This window comes from Pelobates fuscus, chromosome 3, assembly GCF_036172605.1.
Source record: "Pelobates fuscus isolate aPelFus1 chromosome 3, aPelFus1.pri, whole genome shotgun sequence".
Classification (NCBI taxonomy): Eukaryota; Metazoa; Chordata; class Amphibia; order Anura; family Pelobatidae; genus Pelobates; species Pelobates fuscus.
The window spans coordinates 347940121-347966286 of NC_086319.1; the positions used below are offsets into that span (position 1 = coordinate 347940121).

The following is a 26166-nucleotide window of genomic DNA, read 5'->3' on the forward strand; positions in this document are numbered from 1 at the left end:
TGATTAAAATATCAATACAGGAAAGGTACAAAACAAATAAAAGATGAGAACTATAACAAGCAAAAACTAACAGAACAAAGTCAAAATGGTATGAAATCATCTCACAAGCAAAGGGACTACTTTGTCTTATGTATTTTTTTTAATTTACTTGACAAAGAGCAGAGAACAAACAAAAAAAAGTGTATGTAATGCATAAAAATAACATTAACCCCTTAAGGACACATGACATGTGTGACATGTCATTATTCCCTTTTATTCCAGAAGTTTGGTCCTCAAGGGGTTAAATGCAGAAAAACACCTCGCTTTATCCTGAAACATCCTGGTTCTTCCAACCTGGCTACCTGTCAATCATGGCTATAAAAGCTTGGCCACTGTCTTGGTACATAATAATGGGACACTATATAGTCACCAAAACAATCAAAGCTCATTGTAGTTGTTCTGGTTAGTAGAATAGCTCCCTCCAGGCTTTTCCATGCAAACACTCTTTTTAAAGAAAAAACACATTACATTAAAGCCTATGGATACCTCCAGTGACCACTCTTCAGACCGCCACAATAGGTGCTTCCTAGGTCAGTGCTGCAGTGTGCCGCACTGCCGTTCAGTGTCTCAACGCTCTGCATAGACAAACTGAACTTTCCTCATAGAGATAAACTGATTCAAAGTATCTCTATGATGAGTTGATGATTGACCTGGCCAGCGGGTTGGTTGAGATCATCAGTTCTGATGATGTCAGCTAAAGAGGCAGATCGGGGCAGCCTGGTGCTAGAAATAAGGCAAGTTTAAACCCTTTCTAAGGTGGTAATGGGGAGGGGGGGTGTAATGGTGGTTTTAACTGTATAGGGTCAGGTATAAGTATAAGTATAGCCAAGGCAATGAGTGCCTTGGCTATGCCAGGGTCAAATATATAGAAGAAAATGAAGTAACACATGGACAAGACGAAAGAAAAAAAAAAAAAAAAAGAAAATAATGTTGTATGGCAGGCTTCCTCAAACTCCAGCCCTCCAGACGTTGCCAAATTACAACTCCCATGATTCCATGAATGAAATAGATAGGCTGAGAATCATGGGAGTTGTAGTTCAGCAACATCTGGAGGGCCAGAGTTTGGGGAATCCTGTTAGAATTATAAGTAAATTACAGCAGTGACAGTTCCCCTTTAAACCCTTCTCCCCCCTCTGTATGCCAATACCCAGTGCCTTGTTCTTTTAAAACACTGCCACCTTCCACAACCCATTGTATCTTAGCAAATATGCAATTAATAGTATTCAAGAGTGGGGGGTGGGGAGGAAAAAAACTAAACAAAAAAAAACACCTCTATAGATTTTCAACACCAGTCATTAGTGAAACAAGTATACATTAACAAAATTATCACCTACCTACCTCTCGTGACATGAAATAGGCCATTCAAATAAATGGCAACCATTTCATTTAAGCCGTTATTGTGCAAGGGCATGTGAACCCATCTATAACCTTGAGTCTGCAGATGAAAATGCATTATGTCTGGGAATTGTGCTAACTACTGTGTTCTGTGCCTAACACAACGGCAGCTGGAGAGAAAGAGCAGCACTACATAGAAAAAGCAGTTTAAATCGGCATGTGAAAACCAAATATTGTTAAGCGTACATTACAACGGGAAACCATTCAGCAGTACCATTTATTGACCTACATAGCAAGTTACATTTTCTATTAAACCTTACAAGTGAAAACTTAATGTTTGCCAGCAGAAGTCCCCTATTAATTAAAACAAAATTGGAAAAATTCAATGGTCTACTGCTTTTTCCAATAGTCAATAATATTTCAATTTAAACACAGTTTTAGTGAGCTCTAAATGATTCATTCAAAAAAAAAAAAACTATTTGACAATTGGATTGTATTAAATGTCTCCTAAAGAAAAAAAAAAAGGAGAAACATTACTTCCTTGAATTCTTAAAGGATCACTCCAAGCACCATAACCAGTTAAGACAGAGTCATTCCAAACTAGCCAATGTCAATTCTGTGCATTACCTATGCAAAGAAGGTCATTTATTGTCTGAGAGCTCTCTGCTGGAGCTTCTATCTCAAAAACATTGCGCACATCCGACCCCATTTAACACCTGATACGGCAAAGGTGCTTGTCTATGCTGCGGTCCTTTCTCAACTTCTCAGTGGTCTTAAGTGTTCCCAACTTGCCCTGTTAACTATCTATAATGAATGCGGCAGCGAGGCGCATCTTCCAGGCGCCCGCTCCTCCCATGCCTCACCCCTCTGTCAGTCCCTGCATTGGCTTCCCGAAAGATATAGGGCTCAATTTAAGATCCTGACTCTTGCTTACAAATCTCTACACAATGCTGCTCCCACCTACTTATCCTCACTAATACACAAATATGTCCCGTCTAGACCCCTACGTCTAACCTCTGTTCGTACTCTGTCCTTTGGAACGCCCTCCCCCTCAATGTTAGACTCTCTTTGAAAACTTACTTCTTTAGGAAAGCAGATCAATTAAACTGAACAGCCTTCCCCTCCCCGCACCCTGATTCCTCTCCTAAAACTATCAAAACATGACACTAAGCCTTCAATGAAGATTACTCTAGCAACCTACTTTTCTACCCTACCCTTACCTTTTGTGTCACTATACCCACTCCCTCTAGCATGTAAGCTCATTGAGCAGGGCCCTCAATCCCTTTGTTCCGATTTTAACAATTTTAAAAGCAGTGCTCAGTATCTTTCCAAGATAAACAAAAAGACAAGATGTTGTCCTATATGTAAACCAAATGTTTACCAACTCACAAGAAAGTTGCGAGAGGGTCAATATACAGTGAAGTTAAAGATTATTTGATCCCCTGCTGATTTTGAATGTTTGCCCACTAACAAAGAAATGATCAGCCTATAATTTTAATGGTAGGTGTATTTTAACGGTGAAAGAGAGAACCAAAAAATAAATAAAAAAACATTTTTAAAAATCCAGAAAAAACGCATGTGAAAAAAGTTATAAATTGAATTGCATGTCAATGAGTGGAATAAGTATTTGATCCCCTATCAATCAGCAAGATTTCTGGCTCCCAGGTGTCGTTTATACAGGTAATGAGCTGAGATTAGGAGCCCTCTCTTAATGCTCCTAATCTCAGCTCGTTACCTGTATAAAAAAGACACCTGTCCACAGAAGCAATCAATCAAAGAGCTGTCCAAGAATGTCAGGGACAAGATTGTAGACCTATACAAGGCTGGAATGGGCTTCAAGACCATCGCCAAGCAGCTTGGTGAGAAGGTGACAACCGGTGGTGCGATTATTTGCAAATGGAAGAAACACAATAGAACGGTCAGTCTCCCTCGGTCTGGTGCTCCATGCAAGATCTCACCTCATGGAGTTTCAATGATCATGAGAACGGTGAGGAATCAGCCCAGAACTACACAGGAGGATCTTGTTAATGATCTCAAAGCAGCTGGGACCGTAGTCACCAAGGAAACAATTGGTAACACACTCCATGAAGGACTGAAATCCTGCATCGCCCGCAAGGTCCCCCTGCTCAAGATAGCACATGCACAGGCCTGTCTGAATTTTGCCAATTAACATCTGAATGATTCAGAGGAGAACTGGGTAAAAATTTTGTGGTCATATGAGGCCAAAATCAAGCTCTTTGGCATCAACTCAACTTGCCGTGTTTGCAGAGGAGGAATGCTGCCTATGACCCCAAGAACACCATCCCCACCGTCAAACATGGAGGTGGAAACATAATGCTTTGGGGTGGGGGGTTTACCACATCAAAGGGACGATGGACGGGGCCAGGTACCGTCAAATCTTGGGTGAGAACTTCCTTCCCTCAGCCAGGGCATTGAAAATGGGTCATGGATTGGTATTCCAGTATGACAATGACCCAAAGAAGACAATGGCTTCTTCTTGACAATGCCTCAAGAAGAAGCACATTAAGGTCCTGGAGAGGCCTAGCCAGTATCCCATAGAAAATCTGTGGGGGAAGCTGAAAGTTCGAGTTGCCAAACAGCAGCCTCGAAACCTTAATGACCTGGAGAGGTTCTGCAAAGAGGAGTGGGACAAAATCCCTCCTGGGATTTATCACTTTTTTGACAAGCGTTTTTCTGGATTTTTTGTTAGTTTGCCTCTCACTGTTAATATACACCTACCGTTAAAATTATATACTGATCATTTATTTGTCAGTGGGCAAACATTCGAAATCAGGAGGGGATTAAATAATGTTTCCCCTCACTGTATGAGAGAGGAGCTTTTAACAGAAAAATACTTTAATATATTTTTTTAATAATAAATAAATAATAATACGAATAGATTGAGGACCTCAGCCAATACTTGTTTGACTCCCTGATGTTATTGACACCTAGTAACACTCGAGCATTTCTTTTGCAGTTAAGCATGCGCACATCATCACAGATTGAAGGTAATTTTCTAGTAGTGCCTTAACCTTGCATATAATAGAATTAGGGGGGAGGTGGGCAGGAGCAGAGACATCTATAGTGTTTTTATTTTTAAATACATTACAAACATTACTTATAGATTACTTTTAGTTTGTTAACCATTCGGGTGGGAAAGCTCACAAGCGACAGTTCTCCCCCCCTTAACAGTCTCTGCTAATCCACACTCTAATGCTACCAGAATATTTCCGTGACATGATCAAACGTTGAAGAATAGTAAGAAACAATTTGAATGAAAGGTCATATAGCATAATTAATATTGCAGGGCAGTGTTGCACTCAGAAATGGAATTCAGCGTAACACACCAAACAGAGGATCCCTCCTCTGTACCGAAATATTGTATGTCAGTTGACCAGTGCATCAGGATGTCAATCCCTTAAAACACTTCATTATCCTGCCATCCAGGGGATGGCTGTCATTGGACAGGCAAAGTCATGTGCTTGTTTTAGATTGCACATGAATAAACAGCATTTTACCTGTTGAAAAAGATTACAAAATACGTCACTTAAAGGGACACTATAGTCACCAGAACAACTACAGCTTATTGAATTTGTTCTGGTGAGTAGAATCATTACCTTCAGGCTTTTTGCTGTAAACACTGTCTTTTCAGAGAAAATGCAGTGTTTACATTACAGCCCAGTGATAACTTCACTGGCCAGTCCTCAGATGGCTGTTAGAGATCCTTCCTGGGTCATGGCTGCCTAAAATGCATCCAAACATTCAGTGTCTCCTCCCTCTGCATGCAGACACTGAACTTTCCTCATAGAGATTCATTGATTCCATTCATCTCTATGAGGAGATGCTGATTGGCCAGGGCTGTGTTTGAATCATGCTGGCTCTTCCCCTAAACTGCCTCCTTGTCAGTCTCAGCCAATCCTATGGAGAAGCAGGATGATTGGATCAGGCTACCACTTCTGATGATGTCAGCAGACTGCTTGTTTTTTTGAGTGTAACAGCATGAAGATCTACAGCTTCAGGCTTGAATACAGTAAGAGTTTTACCATATTTATGGAGGCATGAGGGGCCCAGGGGGGCTAGATCATTGTATTCCTGACCCTATAGTGATCCTTTAATACTGTCACTTAAAAAAAATAAAAATATAGTAATGGAATCCTTTTACATCAAGACTAAAATTTAAAAAAAAATAGTAGGAGAAAAAAATAAAAAAAATCAATACTGACATATGGGTCCAAGCATGGCTTTGAGCCATTATCAGCACATAAATGATTCATCTTTTTTTCACTGTAAGGAAGTACAATTTATGGAACTTGTAGGTCAAAAGCTGATCTTTTAATAGAGACCCTAACCACTGTATTCCATTATTATTAAATCATTTTTCTAAAAATATAAAAGCTAGATACATTATGAAACACCACTTTGGTGTGGCATCCCTCATGGTAGAAGAAGGTTTCACTACGGTCTAAAAATTACATTATTTAATAGTCACACAGCATTGCAGGGACACTTATCCACACCGACAGGATCTGCTCCTGGCAGACAACAGCCTATATAATAAGCGGGCTTGGCTGCAATTTCCTCCTTCTGAAATAAAAATGAAGATGAAATCAAACCTGAAGTGTTGAATTACACTATATTTTATGAAAAAAATTGTAAATACAAGACTTATCACTAAACAACTACGGTGAGCTTACAATTCATTGCAAAACTACGGGTAAATTATAATTGTGTGTCTGATATTTACTACAGGCATTCATGTCAAAGTGAATACAATTTTTACATTTCTAGACTTTTCACGATCACTTTTACAATTAACAGACTGGTAAAAAGGTATCCTATCCTTGCATTAAAGAGGCACTGTCACCACCTGGGGACTTTGCCGGATTCACGAAGACCTCTGACAGTGACATCACCACTGGAGATCCAGAGTCCCGGTGGGGCAGGTAAACAAGAGCTTACATCAGGGTTATTCACTAAACTTTCACAAGTGGATTTTGAATGGCATTAATATATTCCAAAAATTAAATTAAATCTTAAATAATTAATACATTAAAAAAAAAAAAGGGGGGGGGGGGCACTATAGGAAGCCAGAACATTTAATCTCAATAAAGTGGTCTGGGTGCAATGTGCCTGTAGTTTTGCCCCTGCAAGAATGGTAATGTTTACACTGCAATATTTAAATGCATCTAGTGGCAGCCACTCACACTGGTACTAGAGGCGGTCCCAATAAAATAGAGTAAAATTATTTCAATCAGATAGTCTCACAGAAACCATCTGACTGGCATAGTGTAGCATTTCCCTGCACATGCGCTATAGCCTTCCAACATGTTCCTATAGGACAGCATTGGATAGGCTGAGGTCATCTCTCTTAATATTCTCAGCCAAGAGTTGGTAACAGCCACGGAGACCGGGGCTGCGAGGAGAAAAGGTAGAATACGTTTTTATTTTCCTTATTCTCCTTAAAAGGCGATGGCCAGTGACCTAATTGGCCACTGGAGTACTATAGCATTAGGAACATTACAAACACTTATCGTATCAGGTAAACAAGCAATGTTATACGGACACCAGGGTCTCTAGTACCACTACAGCTTAATATAGTGCTTCTGGGGTCTATAGCATGTCTCTGCAGCCTTCACTGACAACACTGCATTTTCACAGAAAATGCAGTGTTTACATTGCAGCCTAATAACACTTCTAGTGGCAGTCACTCAGGCACCCACTAGAGGTGCTTTTTAGTCCGGTGCTGCACATTGTGCAACACTGGCATGGAGCATGTCCACGCTTTGCACACAGGCGCCGAATGTTCCCTATAGAGAAGCATTTATTCGATTCAGCTCTAAGAGGAGAGGACAATTGACAGAACAGTGTTCTATGGCACATGCACAATAGCTCCCAATGTTTTCCAATTGGATTGGTCATTCAAATTTATGATCTCAGCCATGGGACCAGGCAGGTACAGCCGCGGCGAGACTGGAATGGCATGGGAGAAAAGAAGAGTAAAAACACCCTTAATCTTTAAACAGAGAGGGGGGGGGGGGGGGGGAGGAGAAGCAGTGACATAATGCCACATATGCCAGCACTATATTGTAAGGAATACATGTTTTCCTAACGTTAGAGTGATATAGGGGCGATTCAGATACCTGTGCCCATGAAATTTAAATAGGGAAGCATTGGGAGGTTAGTGTACATGCACGGCAAACACCAATCAGTGTCTACTCATAGAAATGCATTGACTCGAGCCTTTGGCAATACTGAACTAATATCCTGCAATTTTAGCAGGACTTCATTCATGAAGCAGCTCCAGTGGCTGCAAGAGTGACAGTCACTAGAGGTGGCCTTAGTCACCAGTGTTAACACTGCTTTTTCTCAGATGCAGCCGCGGCACATATAAGATCGGAGTTACCTTCATTCGAACGAAATTCCGATCCGAACAAAGTTCCATCGCCGGGTGAAGATGGATTCATTTTTAGCATTGGGTTGTTTATTTTTTCCTGGTGGATTTTTTTTGGGGTGCTCAGGATTTGTTTAATTTTTTTTTTATTTTTTTTATACAAGTTCGACGAGTTATGTTTCTGTTTTTTTTTTGGCATTTTTGGGGGCTGAAGAAAGAAGGTTTTAGAAAAAAGAAGGCTTCTAATGGCAAGTCTGATTTTTTCCCCCCCCAGGTATTTAGTTTTATTGTGTGTCCCCCACCCTCACTATTTTTTAGGGTGAGGGGGGTAGGTAGGGATTGATTTAATTTTATTTAGGTGGGGGGGGGGTTTCTAGGGTCATGGGTGTGGTCAAGGGGGAGGACAATAGGTTCCTCCACTTATTGTTATTTAGGGCCCCCACCTGCCACTCAGGGGTGGGGGCCGAGGAGGGAGAGGACAATAGGCCCCCCTTATTGCCGCTCACGGGTGTGGGGAGGACAGTAGGTGTCCCCACATTGTCATTTAGGGACCCCACTTGCAGCTCACAGGTGGGGCCATGGGGGCAAAAGGTTCCCCCACTTATTGTTATTTAGGGCCCCCACCTGCCGCTCAGGGGTGGGGGCTGGGGGGGGAGAGGACAATAGGCCCCCCTTATTGCCGCTCACGGGTGTGGGGAGGACAATAGGTCCCTCCCATTCTAAATTAGGGCCATCACCCGCCGCTCATGGGTTGGGGGGGGGGGACAATAGATGTGTCCCCCCCCCCCCATTTTCATTTAGGGCCACCACCCACCACTCATGGGTGGGGGCCAAGGGGACCCTACGTCCCCCGTTTAGTTGAATAGCCCCCACTCGCGGGCAACGGGTGGGGGCGACTATGTCCCTCACGCTTGTTAATAGATGCCCCACCATGGGGGCATTTGTTTGGAAGGGGGGGGGGTATTTTTACAACAGTGAGCTGCCTACTTGCGGCACAGTGAGTAGGGGCATCCAGGAGATTGTCCCTTATGCTATTATGGGGGTCATATTGACCCCCATAGAGTGAGGGAGGACATGGGGGGCTTAGGAAGTGACGGGGAGCACTGCTCCCTGACGCTTATATTTTTACATTTTACATGGAGGGAGCTGCGAGACTGTAGCTCCCTCCTTGCAATAAACTAAACGAACGAACGAACAAACGAACACCACAGGGACTTCATCTACCCACACAAAGATGGCAGCGCCCAGGACATAGGTCCAGGTACAAAAAGATAAAAAAAAAAAAAAAAGTGTAATTGGGGGGGGGGGGGTAAGGGTATTTGGGGGTGACTAGGGGAACAAATAGATGTAGTGGAGTCGGGAGGGGGTTAAATAAAAAAATAAAACTGGATTCGGCCATGACAGTGCCGCTTTAAATACCTTTTGTGCTGAAATGGAAACTGGTATATATAAGACCGTTAACTATGGGAGAATCTAATTTGATAGATTAACGTAGTTCAATTGTGCACTTGGATTTGTGAGTTTTGTGAGAGCTAAATAATAGATACTCTGCCAGAATACCTAAAAATAAATATATAAATAAATAATAGGCAACATATCTATTTTCAAAGTAGGGATCCCCAAAAGATGGAGTAAACGCGCAATTGTGCCATTTTTTGTTCCTGCCATCAGTGACAGCTGGTTAAGTTTTCAGATATTGGGGTGCCAGATTCCTACCCTGGAATTTGACTCTGTTTTTTAACTTTGTAGCAACTTTATTTTAAGTTTTTTTTTTTTTTATAATTCGGTTTTTATTCAAGGCATTTTTCAAATTACAATTGATAAGACAAAGGAAGACGCACAGGTCTCCATAGTAAAAACGATACACTTACAGAGCATAGAATCACTGAGAAAACAAAGTCGAAAATTACAACAAATATAAAATCTGAGGAAATGCGGTGACTGGTAAATTTTGAGAAGAGAGAGGGTAGGGCTGCGAGGGGAGGAGAGGAGAGAGAGTTTTTTAAACCCCCAATGAGGAAAGTTGTTGGAGACATCGCACTCCGAATGTATGTTATCCATCAAACATAGGTAAATTCCCCAGATGAGTAACATTACCAAATAGTTGCTCAGTAGACAATATTTATAACCCACTGCTAAGACCTATAAGAAGAAAGATTTCAGACAGAGATAAGAAAAGAAATGAAGGTACGAGAAGAACCGCGCTCAGGTTCCTATGCCTTTCAACTCAAGTCTCTTGCCAGAAATTCAAACTAAGGCTACCAACTCTCAGCATGTTTGGAACTTGTCCCAATAAGAGAGGCATGTATAGTCTCTAGCGTCTGTATGTTCAAACTCTCTATATCCAGCATTCTTTTGTGGGGCTCTCAGTTCTCCAGAGAGCAGGAACAAGAGCCTTTGCAACATTAAGCAAGTGTCGTAAAATGGATTATATACGGATATTGTATTAAAAGTCATGTGTAGCAAGGCTAGCTCAACATTCCAAGTAACAGAATGGCTGCATACATAAGTCACTACCTCGCTCATTAACTCCCAATAAAGGAACTATTTTAGGGCATTCCCACCTAATATGCAATGTCCCCCATCCTTCCTAGCATCTCCAACAAATGGGCAAAACTGGGGAAAGATCCTGTGGAGAAGTACTGGTGTACTTCTGCTGACCCTGGAACGCTTTAGCCCCAGTTGCCAAAGCTTGACTGAGTTCTCTCTCCTGAACTCTGGGTCAAGGTGCAGCTCCCTTCTTCCAGGCAGGAATTGCTCCCTCTGCCTTTTCAATTCCTCTCCCTAAACATCTCTGCTTATAATGATTTTAGCTCCTTTAGCTACTGCCTTTATAAAAGGCAGTTGTGGACCTTGTGGCGCTCACGCCTAGCTCTTTCGCAGTTGCCCTTGGCTAGCTACAGGGAACATGCAGCCAGCCAACAGGTATGAAGAATGTCACTGGGATCCCTGAACAAATCCACACAAAGTTTCAAACTGAACTTACATACCGTTCTTTTTAGACAAGGACTAGCCTTTGGGGCAGGTCCTTAAGCATGTGATGACAAACATTTAAAATAGCTTCTGTCACACAGCTTATAGTCCATCTCTTGATATTGAGAACTAATGAAACGCATGTTGCCATAGCAAAACATTCTGCCATTGTGTATTTGGGTATGTATTACTCAGCTGACCCTCCCATCGCCTCTGAAATGTTGCCCTCTCCAGCTTAGTGACCCCCTCAATCCTTCAAACCACGTGAGATCCCTATGCAGCCTTTATTTTTTAAATGGGGCAGTAGGTTTCAATTACATATAGCGAAGAGAGATCAATGGTGTTTGTGCTCCACCCTCTAGCTCACGTAGCCCTCTGTCAAGTAATGCCCTGAGCATTGGGATAAAGTCTTCCCCACCAAGGAAAGTCCAAGTTGTGGGTGTCCATCCCTCCCCCAACAAAGACACCTGTAATAGAGTGAAGCAACCATCTTCTGACCTGTGGAGTCTGCATCCTCGACAGCATGTGCTCAGCCCCTAATGTCAGTCCCCATACAATACACAGAGCCACGTAGAATACAGTTACCAATACTGTAGTATAGTGCTAGGTACAATACAGAGATACCCATAGAATGCACAGAACATATTAGACGAAATAAATACTCATAGATTACACAAATTCGGGTACAATACAGAGATATCCATATAATAATAATAATAATAATACTATTAATAACTATCATATTTCAGGCTTCATAAGACCATTCCAAAAATGATCAAAACAATGTGTACATTAACTAAAAATTAGGTCTAAAATACCTGCATCCCATTGCAATCTGAGTTCCATTCTCAACTTTTTTTGCACATCAGTAAGACAATATAATTGAGGAATTATATATTACAGGAACAGTGCCATGGGGATTGCAAAGAAAAAGGAGGCCAGTCCACTTAAATCTAATTTTACTTCTATTAAGTTTGCTGTGTCACAAATTCTGCTGTGCAAGCTTTTATGAGATAGATGCATTAATTATTTTTTTTAGTGTCCCTTTAAGATCAACTAAAATTTTAAATATATAATTCTTCAGAGAATTAACCAGGAATTACAAAGAGGGCAAATGTGTGGCAAGGAAAAATAAACCTTGCAGGGAGAAATCCAGTGGTTTTGGACCAACTTGTACGTTAAAAGGAAAGCAGCTGAATGGATGCCAGATCAGGCAATGTTCAATCAATGAAACCAGGCATACTTGATCAATTTTCACAGCGACTGAGCGCCAGTGTTTTCCCACTACAGTGTTGAAAGGGTGCAACTTATCCACTTCTTGGCTGCAGAGACTGCTAACCCTGTAATGCTTATTAGGGAATGTGTCTTACTCAATCAGGAGTTCAAACAGGGAGCAAAACAATTATTCTAGTATGATGAGGACTGTTTGCTTTATTATAGTTATTCATAATTTGCTTATGCTATGCCTTACTTCGGATATAACCTAGATTTTTAACCTTTCATGGCAAGATCCAATAAAATCACACACACACACAAACACAATGACAAACCATTGAGAATGTCTATATGCTAAGCAAACATGAAAGAGAGAGACACAGAGACATGTTTATCAATGTTTAATCGGCTATGGAGACAGATCAACGTGATTAGAGGATATTTAAAGAGGAACTATAACCTCCCAAGATTTTTAATGTTTACTTATTCTTTCTTTGTATTCAACAAATATGCTTTTTTCAAAGTCTGATACATTAAATGTATAAGTGCATATAGCTGTACAGGGAGTGCAGAATTATTAGGCAAATTAGTATTTTGACCACATCATCCTCTTTATGCATGTTGTCTTACTCCAAGCTGTATAGGCTCGAAAGCCTACTACCAATTAAGCATATTAGGTGATGTGCATCTCTGTAATGAGAAGGGGTGTGGTCTAATGACATCAACACCCTATATCAGGTGTGCATGATTATTAGGCAACTTCCTTTCCTTTGGCAAAATGGGTCAAAAGAAGGACTTGACAGGCTCAGAAAAGTAAAAAATAGTGAGATATCTTGCAGAGGGATGCAGCACTCTTAAAATTGCAAAGCTTCTGAAGCGTGATCATCGAACAATCAAGCGTTTCATTCAAAATAGTCAACAGGGTCGCAAGAAGCGTGTGGAAAAACCAAGGTGCAAAATAACTGCCGATGAACTGAGAAAAGTCAAGCGTGCAGCTGCCAAGATGCCACTTGCCACCAGTTTGGCCATATTTCAGAGCTGCAACATCACTGGAATGCCCAAAAGCACAAGGTGTGCAATACTCAGAGACATGGCCAAGGTAAGAAAGGCTGAAAGACGACCACCACTGAACAAGACAAACAAGCTGAAACGTCAAGACTGGGCCAAGAAATATCTCAAGACTGATTTTTCTAAGGTTTTATGGACTGATGAAATGAGAGTGAGTCTTGATGGGCCAGATGGATGAGCTCGTGGCTGGATTGGTACAGGGCAGAGAGCTCCAGTCCGACTCAGACGCCAGCAAGGTGGAGGTGGAGTACTGGTTTGGGCTGGTATCATCAAAGATGCGCTTGTGGGGCCTTTTCGGGTTGAGGATGGAGTCAAGCTCAACTCCCAGTCCTACTGCCAGTTTCTGGAAGACACCTTCTTCAAGCAGTGGTACAGGAAGAAGTCTGCATCCTTCAAGAAAAACATGATTTTCATGCAGGACAATGCTCCATCACACGCGTCCAAGTACTCCACAGCGTGGCTGGCAAGAAAGGGTATAAAAGAAGAAAATCTAATGACATGGCCTCCTTGTTCACCTGATCTGAACCCCATTGAGAACCTGTGGTCCATCATCAAATGTGAGATTTACAAGGAGGGAAAACAGTACAACTCTCTGAACAGTGTCTGGGAGGCTGTGGTTGCTTCTGCACGCAATGTTGATGGTGAACAGATCAAAACACTGACAGAATCCATGGATGGCAGGCTTTTGAGTGTCCTTGCAAAGAAAGGTGGCTATATTGGTCACTGATTTGTTTTTGTTTTGTTTTTGAATGTCAGAAATGTATATTTGTGAATGTTGAGATGTTATATTGGTTTCACTGGTAAAAATAAATAATTGAAATGGGTATATATTTGTTTTTTGTTAAGTTGCCTAATAATTATGCACAGTAATAGTCACCTGCACACACAGATATCCCCCTAAAATAGCTAAAAACTAAAAACTACTTCCAAAAATATTCAGCTTTGATATTAATGAGTTTTTTGGGTTCATTGAGAACATGGTTGTTGTTCAATAATAAAATTAATCCTCAAAAATACAACTTGCCTAATAATTCTGCACTCCCTGTATTTAGTCCTGGGTCTGATTGCCTCCATCATGGTTCCCGGTCAATCAATCAATCATTGTTATAGGCGATTTTTATTTTTATTTTTTTATAAGTGTTTTAGTCAGTGGTGTATTTTCCAGTTTTGCTTTCGACAAACATTAGCCAAATAACATATATATGAATAAAAGAACATTCCAAGCACCATAACCACCACAGTCCACTGTGGTGGCCATTTTGTCATGAGTGCACTGGTGCTCTCCCAACGTAATGTATCTGGGGTCTACCTGGGGCTGGTTGCCTACTCCTGCAGCCCAAAGCCAATTTCAAGGAGCACTCCACTTCAGTGGAGTTGACATAGGGTCCTAGAAGGGGTTTCTGGCTCTAGATGAGGCTATGACTGCTAGATCCCAAGCAAGTTGTCAAACTATTTGCAAATGGAGTGACCGAAAAGGCACACCATTATCTGAAAAGGCAGTGTTTTCATAGCTCAACTTGCAGGGACATGCTGTAGACAAAAAAAACACTAGTGTCCTTTTAAAGTACTCTAAGCACATAAACAACTAGCAGTTTTTGTGTATAGATCATGTCCCTGCAGTTTCACTGATCAAATCTCTTCCATTCAAGACTTAAATCACTTTGTTTCAGTTTATGGAGCCCTAGCAACACTTTACCCTTCCTGGGAATAACATGGCATACACGAAAAACAACTGATTCATTTTTAATCCGTTTACTTTAGTTTTTATCTCCTGTGCCCCTGCAGGCTCAAGCAGGCATTTAACAGAGCAGGAGATAAGACATTTTAAATTAAATACAGACTGAGCACTAAAAGGAAGTTTAAACATTAGATCTCTCTTACACATTTCCTGTAAGTCACATGCAGTATGTGACTAGGGCTGCATAAACAACTCTTTAATGGCAGAGAATTGATCAGTTAGACTTTAGGGAGAAACTCAAAATAGATCCACTTTAGAGGTTCTATAACAAATATTGCTAAAGAGTGAATTAAGACTTCAAAGCTAAAACTTTGCTAAATTTGGCATGCTGAGACAACTTTAATAGTATCACAGAATCCAAAAACCACACACAAATATAAATTTGTATAAAGTACATCTAGCTAGCTATGCAATTAAGACCATTTTGACACTTTTCATTTAACCATTTATCACAAACCTAGGTCACAATTATTTTTGTGTCTATTTTTCCACACATTTTATTTGGGGGAAATTCACAGACTACGTGTTCCTCTACTGCAAACATCCCATATTTGTAATCTGCAACTGTTCTTGAGTACAACGATACCCCACCAGTATACCTTTCCCCCTAATGCAACCCATTATCCAATTTTTAATCCCAGATCCAAATTTCACCTTTCAAGGGATTCCCTCTGCTAATCTCAGTACAGACATCAGAAGAGGGATTTCCTAACTCCTAGTAAATTATACAGTGTGAGTGCAGCATCAGAGGGAGAGCGCACTCATGCTGCTGGGCAGCTGGAAGAACCCTGCTGCAGGGGGCAAGCATGGAGACCTTACCAGGGTTATTTTCAGACCCAGGGGGTCTCCGTGAAGCTTGTGTACACTGAGCCCTGCTTATAGCCCTCCGGTCAGTCTAGAACCATTAACTATAGTTCCAGCTGACAGAGGGGACCCCCAGGTATTAAAAGATACCTGTGGTTCCTTTACTGCTAGACAGTCAGGTGGTCTTTAAAGCTGCACTGTCACACCATACTTACCACGCACGCTCTCGGAATTAATCAAATCAGCAGCTGAATAATAGATATTATTACCGAATTGATGGTACTCATCTTATCGACCTCGGAAGGATGAAGGGGTGCGTTGACCCTGCCGGAATTTTAATCTCTGGCCTTACATTTTTTTAACAGACTTTGTAGTCAGGGAATACCAACTGAGTTGCCTCACCAGCCTAAGATGGTGGCGCCTGTGAGGGACACCTTTTGATGTACAGATCATGTCCCTACAGTTTCTTAAAAACTGCATTGTTTTACATTGCAAGACTAAATGTGAAAGGGACAGTGTACCCAGGCCACTTCAATGAGCTGAAGTTGTCTGAGCGCCTATAGTGTCCCTTTAACTTCAGTTTTCAGTTGAGTTTTTAGGGAGATGCAAGAGTCAACTCTCTTGTTATCTTTTATAGTGCTTATCTCCTTCAAAATGCACTGATGCACTCTAAGCTAATGGATCAAAAAGGAATATTTTCCTTCACACAATTACAACTTTTTGTTGTTTCTTCAACAGATGTAATTCAGTTAAAGTATCATGAAAGTTCTGCAACAGTTGGTGATATCCTTGCTAGCCAATCCTGTGCAATTGAAAATCAGTATTGATGGAATCCTACTTGAGCGTTCTGTATAAAATATTAGTTAATTGCGTCCCATGCAGTTTATACATTTTCAGGTCAAAAGGAAGATCTTGACGAAGTATTGGCCATTAAAAATAAATAAATAAATAAATAAATAAATAAATAAATATAGTAGGGATGGCATCTACATTCAAGATCATTTTGTCAAGCACTGCAACACCAATCCATTTCCTGCTTCAAGCAGGCGGTGCTCTGTTGGAAATGAATACTAAGGCAGATATGAGCTGCTGCGGATTTTCCTTGCCTCATATTATTTCTCAAAATCTGAACATTCATCACGTACATTAAACCAGGCAAGTTGTCTTTCCTTAGGCTTTAATATACATAAACATTGTCCAGGGGCCTGATAAGCCTTTTAAATGAGCACTCAAGGCACCAATAAAACGATTTAATTATAAACTCACAGTAAAATAAAAAGTATGTGCAAAGTAGTCCAGTATATACACACACACACGAAAAATACACCTGGGTCAACTGCCCCGTACCAGAAATCCATCTTCAGGGATTCAGGAATAGAATCCAAAGAGACTCGGTCAGCAAGTCAATAACATTCACAGATTTCAGCATGAGAGAGTTTTTTTTTTTTTTTTTTTTTTTGAGTGACGTTAATCCCACAGCAGCACCATTATTAACATTGAAATTAGTGGAAGTATGCTACCTGTTTAATCAGCTCGGAAGTGGGCTGAATTAAAATGGAGGCGAGTGCACAGAGCAGGTGCTGTTCAGTACTCTCAGAATGAGTATGAGTCCTCATACTGAATGATACCCATCAAACTGTGCATTACAGGAAATAATGCACAGATGGTATCACATGTCATGTACAGGCGATGAAAACCTGACCTGCCCGGTGAAATAATAGCATAGTTTTTATAGTGCCAAAATATTACAATAGGTAAAAAAAAAATTGTAATTAATTGTAAAAAAGTTTTTTTACAAAATTAAAAAACCACGTATGACATACGGGAACAGGAAGCGAAGGTGCACCAATGAGTTTTCAATATATATTTATTTATTTTGAAAACCAACTAATGTGTTTGCTTGTTCCAAACTTAAACAAATAGAAGCCATGTCTGTTTACAATAATGAAATTAACTTTACTATTAGGCAAACTTAAAAAGCAATATTAAAATGGTCAATACAATTTGATCAGACTCAGCTCCAGCAATAGTCGTAAGTACATTGCAACTGTATTGATCACCACAATCCAATCAAGCAATATACATAAGATTGATTTCCACCACAAATTGCCAGAAACAAATGCAAAGGAGCATACCTCTTTAATATTAAATACAGAAAATCTGATGAATGACTTACAATACATAACTCCAGTGAAATAGGATGGAAATTCACATTATAGTGTTAAGAACAAAAACATGTATTCCTGACAATATAGTGTTTAACTATTTAGGGCTCTGGCCCCCCTTAGATCTCAGGAAAAGGTGATTTTATTTCCCTTTTCTCCCACGCCACGGCTGGCCTTGCCTCCATGTCTGAGATTATCAATCTTGATTATCTCAGTCAATCCGCTGTTTTCTTATATGAAAGCTTTGGGAGGCTAAAGTGCATGTCCTGAACCAATCAGCATCTCCTCAGAGAAGCATTGAATCAATTAATCTCTATGGGGAAGGTTCAGTGTTTTCATGCAGAGCACTGTGCAGCACTGACCCAGGAGGCACCTCTAGAGGCAGTCTGAGTGACTGCCACTAGAGGAAGTACTAGACATTAATGTAAACACTGCCTTTTCTCATTAAAAGGCCTGCAGGGACAAGCTATAAACACCAGAACAGCTACATTAAGCTGTAGTGGTTCTAGTAACTATAGCGCCTCTTTAATGACCAACAAGCTATGGCTTGAGTACCAATAGCTCAGAAGATGAAACTTATAAAAAAGTTATAGGGCTGCCATGAAAAAAAAGCAACACTGCAGAGGAGAGTTAACTACATTATTATGCATCATGGGAAAAAGATGTGAAGTTTATATGTAGAAGTTTATATGTTGCCAGGCATCCAATGGTGCCATTCCCACAGTTGAGAGTCAAATTGTTTTGTAATGGTTCTTGGGTCCCTCGGGTATTCTGCCCTACATTGTTTTACATTGACACCACAGTGGAAGTTCCCATTACTTGCTAGCAGTATGAATTTTGTTACACTTTGGATTTCATTCACTAGCTAATAGTATTAGCTGACACTTTCAGTCAATGGGTGATGTCCTAAAGGAACGCAATAGTGTTAGAAACACAGACATGTATTCCTAGAGCTATAATGTCCTACACCCTATAAAATCAGTGCCTCTCCAGTACCCCCACCCCCCATTTGACCTGTGAAAAGAAATAAATAAAAAATAGATTTTACTTACCTTTTTTCCAGACTCACTCAACCAGCGCTGTTGCACTCTCCTCCTCTTGAAAAAATCATCCTGAAAGTATCACTTCCTGGCATCTTGTTCAATGCAATGCTTCCCTATGAGTTACATTTGATGACGTTTTACGTCCTCATGGATGTCGAATGTCACATGACTGAATGAAACTGTGGTAACAGTATACACAGCTCTGGAGGCTGTGAGGAAGGCATGTTTAACCTTTCAATCAAAACATTGCGATATCTAGTAAACGGCAATGTTGTTCATTGAAAGGATGGGGTCTGTATGTCTTTAGTAGTCTTTTAAAGGAACACTTTAGCATTAGGAATACATTTTCCTAATGCTAAAGTGCCATGGTGAACCTTTCGCTCCAAACCCCCACCTGTAGGGCAGGGGAAAAAGACAAAACAAACAGTTCTTATAATTTCTTCCCTGCAGCGCCAGTCTCTGCACTGCCGTCCACCTCCTTGGCTGAGATCATTAACATCAATGATCTAAGCTAATGCAAAGCTTTCCCATAGGAAAACATGGCAAGGCTTCTGTGCATGCGTGGCAAATCACCGTGCTGTAACAGTCAGATAGATAGTCTGCATGGACCAATGGACCATCTCATAGAAACAGAGTATTACTATACTCACTCCTTACCATTGGAATGAAACCACCACGGGACTCATGACAGCATGATCACTACAGAGCACTGTAGTGGCTATAGTGATTAGAGTGCCATGGCTACTTAAATATCTTAAATTTGGCTACTTTCGCATAATATGCAGTTTCTTTGTAATTCTTTTCAAATTTCTAGTGTATTGAATAGAGATTTAAGGATTTCTGGTAATAAAAACTGATTCTTTACACAACGATTAAAAAAAGATTTGCTATGGGCACTGTTTGACATCATACTACAGATAATGCATTAAAACATAATTAAACTCATTGACAATTAATTTGGGAAGGAAGAGAAAAACCAAAAAAAAAAAAAAAAAAAAAAAAAAAAAAAAAAAAAAAAACACTATACGGTGGTTGGTAAACCCCAATTTGCTTAAGGTGGCATTTTCGTTTCTGGCTTTAAGCATGCCGTTAAAATTATTTACTTTAAATAACAAACATAACATGGGAGCCTCCGATGTCTGGCCAGGCTGTATGCCAGAATATGCAGGGAATGAAACACAAGAAGGGTTTTAGTGGGTTTAGTCACAGGCCGAGGTGCTGAGGTTATGTAGTCATAAGATTTCTGAAGTGAATGTAGATTCTGGTTTCTGATAATACTGCTTATTTGTATCCTTCCCTCTTGTAATTAGCATAGTCTAGACTACTATTACAAGTAAAATTAAAGGTTGCTTACACAGTGTAGTTCAAAACATTGCCATTCCTGACTATTTATATGTACATACATACGCACACAGAAGATGAACAAGGCCCCGGGTGCAGGCATGTTCTTTGGCCCTGCATGCGTGACATCACTGTAACATACTGATATTTGATGCTCTGGTGGATTGCACTGGGACTATTAAAGTTACAGAGTCCTGTGCTTTGCACCTGCTGCTCCACTGATAGTTTTCATACTTTAAAACATGCTATTGATATGGATACATAATATTTAGCTGTAGAGGATTCAGTATACATTTAAATGACCAATGAAAATACCGAAAATGAAAAAATGCATTGTTAAGCACGCAACGATGCAGCTCATCCTTGCAATGTAATATGCAGAATGAAACATATTAACGTTATGTCTGATAATGCAAATCACAGTCTGGAAATCTGCAGTTTTCTATTGGTTGTTTGACTAAAATTGCCGCTGCCTAAACACGTTGTTTCGTCATGTATTGATGGGAGGTCAAGACCAGCATCTGAGGGTCACAGGTTTCAAACAAATCTTATGTCATTATATACCAATATATCATTATCATTCACATGCAAGTACAATATAAAAATCAAGGCAGTGCAGCACAGATCCTACTCAATCAAATGAAAAATACAAATAGATTATGTATTTGATCAAAACAAAATGAGAAAAGATGGGGTCAGGGAGCTTCAATTCAAGTTACTTATTTTAAGCAATTGCATAGGTTTATACAGAGGTCAGACCAGTGCATTGAATTAAAGCCACATCACCTTTAAATGTCACAAATGTAACCAACAAATGAATTGTCACAATCCCCATTTGTATTTATAACAGCGATCAGCCCTTTTGGGACTGAAAGTTTTTAAGTTGTTCACAAGTCAGCCATTAGCAATAATATAATTAATAACAAATAATATACGAAACTGTTATATACACACACACACACAATAATATACAAAACAATATTAATTCCACCAAAATTGTGTTTGTATATTTTTGTGTAAATATAAACAAGAATGTATACTTTAAAGTACTACAATAAAACATTTAAAAAAATGTTTTTCCTAAAATTAAGTATATGTATTTGTGGAGGTGTTTTAACAATCAGCGGTTTACATCCTGTATACTAAGAATCAAATCTTAATCAGACAAACCAGGCTAGATCCGCCATTGCTATTTGGCAATATATGATCATCATGTCTCACACAGTGTGTATACAAAGCATTGGTGATTATACCACCTGGTCACATAAAAGCCACACATGAGCCATAGTCAGTAAACAATGATGCTGGCTACACATGGATTCTATACACAACTATGACACTCAAATCCATGTTACACACTCTAGGATATGTGATGTATAGATATACTCACACAACCAGTGATGGCACTGGACTCACAAATGTCCATGCCATGCACCAGGATGACAACATGTGACACCAACAGAAGAGAAAGGCCATCTTTCAGCTGGCCCTGCTTGCACGGAATAAATAAATATGAAGCAATGAGTGGCTCCTTAGATGTTAGGGACTACATCTCCCATGATACTTAGTCAGCCAGCAATCATGGAAATGTAATCACAGCAATAGTGTCCAATATTACACAGTTATGGGGAATAGGTGGGCTCTGACATTGTGGTAAATGGGAAATAGGTGGGCTTTGAGGAGGTGCACAAGGATTAGAAGGGCTTTGATAAATAGCAGCTAGGAAAAGGTGGCCTTTGACAATGGGGTACATAAGGGAAATACGAGAAGGGGGTAAATAGGGAACAGGTGGACTCTGACACTAGGGTACATGGGTGGGCTTTTATGAGGGGTAACTGGGGAACGGGTGGGCTTTGAGATTGAGGAAAATAGGGAAATAGGTGGGAATTGTGAAAGTGGTAAATAAGTGAGTATTGACGAGGGGAAAATAAGGGAATAGGTGGGTATTGATGAGGGGTAAATATGGGAATAGGTGGGTATTGATGAGAGAGTAAATATGGGAATAGGTGGGTATTGATGAGAGAGTAAATAAGGGGATAGGTGGGTATTGATGAGAGGGGGTAAATAAGGGAATGGGCTGGCTCTGACGAGGGGTGTAATGTAAATAGGGTATTGTTGGGCTCTGATATCTGATGAGGGGGCAAATAATGGAACGGGTGGTCTATGAGCAGGGGGTAAATATTGCAATGGGTGGTCTATGAGCAGGGGGGGTAAATAATGCAATGGGTGGTCTATGAGCAGGGGGTAACTAATGCAATGGGTGGTCTATGAGCAGGGGGTAACTAATGCAATGGGTGGTCTATGAGCAGGGGGTAACTAATGCAATGGGTGGTCCATGAGCAGGGGGTAATTAATGCAATGGGTGGTCCATGAGCAGGGGGTAATTAATGCAATGGGTGGTCCATGAGCAGGGGGTAATTAATGCAATGGGTGGTCTATGAGCAGGGGGTAATTAATGCAATGGGTGGTCTATGAGCAGGGGGTAATTAATGCCATAGGTGGTCTATGAGCAGGGGGTAATTAATGCAATGGGTGGTCTATGAGCAGGGGGTAATTAATGCAATGGGTGGTCTATGAGCAGGGGGTAATTAATGCAATGGGTGGTCTATGAGCAGGGGGTAAGTGTGGTCCATGGGGGGGGCACACAGTGTGGTCCATTGGGGGGGCACACAGTGTGGTCCATTGGGGGGGGCACACAGTGTGGTCCATTGGGGGGGCACACAGTGTGGTCCATTGGGGGGGGGGGGCACACAGTGTGGTCCATTGGGGGGGGCACACAGTGTGGTCCATTGGGGGGGGGCACACAGTGTGGTCCATTGGGGGGGGGGCACACAGTGTGGTCCATTGGGGGGGGCACACAGTGTGGTCCATTGGGGGGGGGCACACAGTGTGGTCCATTGGGGGGGGCACACAGTGTGGTCCATTGGGGGGGGCACACAGTGTGGTCCATTGGGGGGGGCACACAGTGTGGTCCATTGGGGGGGGGGCACACAGTGTGGTCCATTGGGGGGGGGCACACAGTGTGGTCCATTGGGGGGGGGGCACACAGTGTGGTCCATTGGGGGGGGGCACACAGTGTGGTCCATTGGGGGGGGGCACACAGTGTGGTCCATTGGGGGGGGGCACACAGTGTGGTCCATTGGGGGGGGGGCACACAGTGTGGTCCATTGGGGGGGGGGCACACAGTGTGGTCCATTGGGGGGGGCACACAGTGTGGTCCATTGGGGGGGGCACACAGTGTGGTCCATTGGGGGGGGCACACAGTGTGGTCCATTGGGGGGGGGCACACAGTGTGGTCCATTGGGGGGGGGGCACACAGTGTGGTCCATTGGGGGGGGGGGCACACAGTGTGGTCCATTGGGGGGGGGCACACAGTGTGGTCCATTGGGGGGGGCACACAGTGTGGTCCATTGGGGGGGGCACACAGTGTGGTCCATTGGGGGGGGCACACAGTGTGGTCCATTGGGGGGGGCACACAGTGTGGTCCATTGGGGGGGGCACACAGTGTGGTCCATTGGGGGGGGCACACAGTGTGGTCCATTGGGGGGGGCACACAGTGTGGTCCATTGGGGGGGGCACACAGTGTGGTCCATTGGGGGGGGCACAGTGTGGTCCATTGGGGGGGGCACAGTGTGGTCCATTGGGGGGGGCACAGTGTGGTCCATTGGGAGGGGCACACAGTGTGGTCCATTGGGGGGGGCACACAGTGTGGTCCATTGGGGGGGGGGCACACAGTGTGGTCCATTGGGGGGGGCACACAGTGTGGTCCATTGGGGGGGGCACACAGTGTGGTCCATTGGGGGGGGGGGCACACAGTGTGGTCCATTGGGGGGGGGGGCACACAGTGTGGTCCATTGGGGGGGGGGGCACACAGTGTGGTCCATTGGGGGGGGCACACAGTGTGGTCCATTGGGGGGGGGGCACACAGTGTGGTCCATTGGGGGGGGCACACAGTGAGGTCCATTGGGGGGGGCACACAGTGTGGCCCATTGGGGGGGGGGCACACAGTGAGGTCCATTGGGGGGGGCACACAGTGTGGTCCATTGGGGGGCACACAGTGTGGCCCATTAGGGGGGCACACAGTGTGGTCCATTGGGGGGGGCACACAGTGTGGTCCATTGGGGGGGGCACACAGTGTGGTCCATTGGGGGGGGCACACAGTGTGGTCCATTGGGGGGGGCACACAGTGTGGTCCATTGGGGGGGGCACACAGTGTGGTCCATTGGGGGGGGCACACAGTGTGGTCCATTGGGGGGGGCACACAGTGTGGTCCATTGGGGGGGGCACACAGTGTGGTCCATTGGGGGGGCACACAGTGTGGTCCATTGGGGGGGGGGCACACAGTGTGGTCCATTGGGGGGGGGGCACACAGTGTGGTCCATTGGGGGGGGGCACACAGTGTGGTCCATTGGGGGGGGCACACAGTGTGGTCCATTGGGGGGGGCACACAGTGTGGTCCATTGGGGGGGGCACACAGTGTGGTCCATTGGGGGGGGCACACAGTGTGGTCCATTGGGGGGGGCACACAGTGTGGTCCATTGGGGGGGGCACACAGTGTGGTCCATTGGGGGGGGCACACAGTGTGGTCCATTGGGGGGGCACACAGTGTGGTCCATTGGGGGGGGCACATAGTGTGTGTGGCTGTATGGAGACACTGACTGCAATGCTATCCCAGGCTGAGCTCCGCTCAAGGTGAGCACTGACTGCGGGTGACAGGCAGGAGCCGGACTGATGGCTGTCCCCGCACTGCAGACATGGTACCTGCCCGGCTTACCTGCTGTCAGTGTGCTCCGTGCCCCCGGTCACAGCCTGTCATCCGGCCACAGCATCCCGGCTCGCACACAGCCACCAGCCCAGTGTCTGCCAGTATCCAGACCCTCGTTACTTCACCCTGCAGAACCCAGAGCCCGCCCCCCTGTCTTCAAGACGCGTGACGTCATGGCCTTGGGACCGCCCACTCACCGAGGCATTGGAACGTGGTGAGCGACAAAAAAAACACTGAATGACAGGAGGGGAGGCGCCGGCGATTGGCTCGGCCTGCTGTCCATCACAGCACAGCCGCGGCGCTTTCATGACAACCCAGTAGGTGGCGTCAAGGAGCGAGTGAGGAGAATAAGGGGGCGGGGCATAGCAGAGAAGGGATGTTTTGGAGAAGATTTGTAAGCTGGGCTCCTATTGGCCGATGTCGGATGTGCTTTAACTCTCCTCAGTTGGTCCTTGAGAAACAGTGAGTGCTGCATCCTGAGCTGCTCTCAGGTCACGTGATCTGAGGACGGGGGGGAGGGAGATCAGTTATCTGCCCTATAGAATAATAATGACATTATTATAACTACATTGTATGTGCTAACTTACTATATATTATGTATGGTGTGTGTTAATATATATATATATTTAAATTTTTTAAATATACAAAATATATATATATTTATTTTCTATATATATATGTATTTTCTATATATATTTTTTTTAGAAAAAAAATTGTATACATAATATACATATTTTTATATATATATTTATTGATTTTTTTAAAAAAAATTGTATACATATTTACAATTTACATAATATACATTTAAATGTATGATTAAAGATTTAACAAGTCCCATCACAAGCCAGTTCAGCCCTGGCACAACCAAGGCCGCATGGCAGCAGAGGGGACGAAACAGAAACCTGGCGGAGCTTTTTCAAAGTGTCATGTTGACGGAAAGTGGTGCAAAGATGTAAAGGTGGAGTGACCACCAATGGTATGTGTTCTATTGGTTTCAAGGTGATTGTTCCAGTTTTTAAACCAGCATCCACCGTTCTTTACATAACAGTTTGACTGACTGCCAGGTTTAAGGGTCAGATCTTATCACAGTGATGAACAAGAAGCCAAGATGGAGGCACTCAGTTACATGATAGAGGTAAATACAACAGTGAGGATGTCCACATTTCATTTTACTTTTTAAACTTCACAAACGAGAATTTGCAAATAAATTTTTAAGGAACATTCTAGACACCAAAACCACTACATGTTAATGTTGTGGCTACGGTAAATAGACCCTGAACCTGTCCACA

General features: G+C 42.7%; 1 protein-coding gene across 1 annotated transcript in view; it reads right to left on the minus strand.

The window, feature by feature from the left end:
- Positions 1 to 24998, minus strand: part of OTUD7A (OTU deubiquitinase 7A) — a 242690-nt gene extending 217692 nt beyond the window's left edge. The window contains exon 1 of the mRNA XM_063449143.1: positions 24887 to 24998. The gene's annotated coding sequence lies outside the window, so the exon portion shown is untranslated. The remainder of the gene's footprint in view (positions 1 to 24886) is intronic.
- Between the last annotated feature and the right edge of the window lie 1168 nt (positions 24999 to 26166).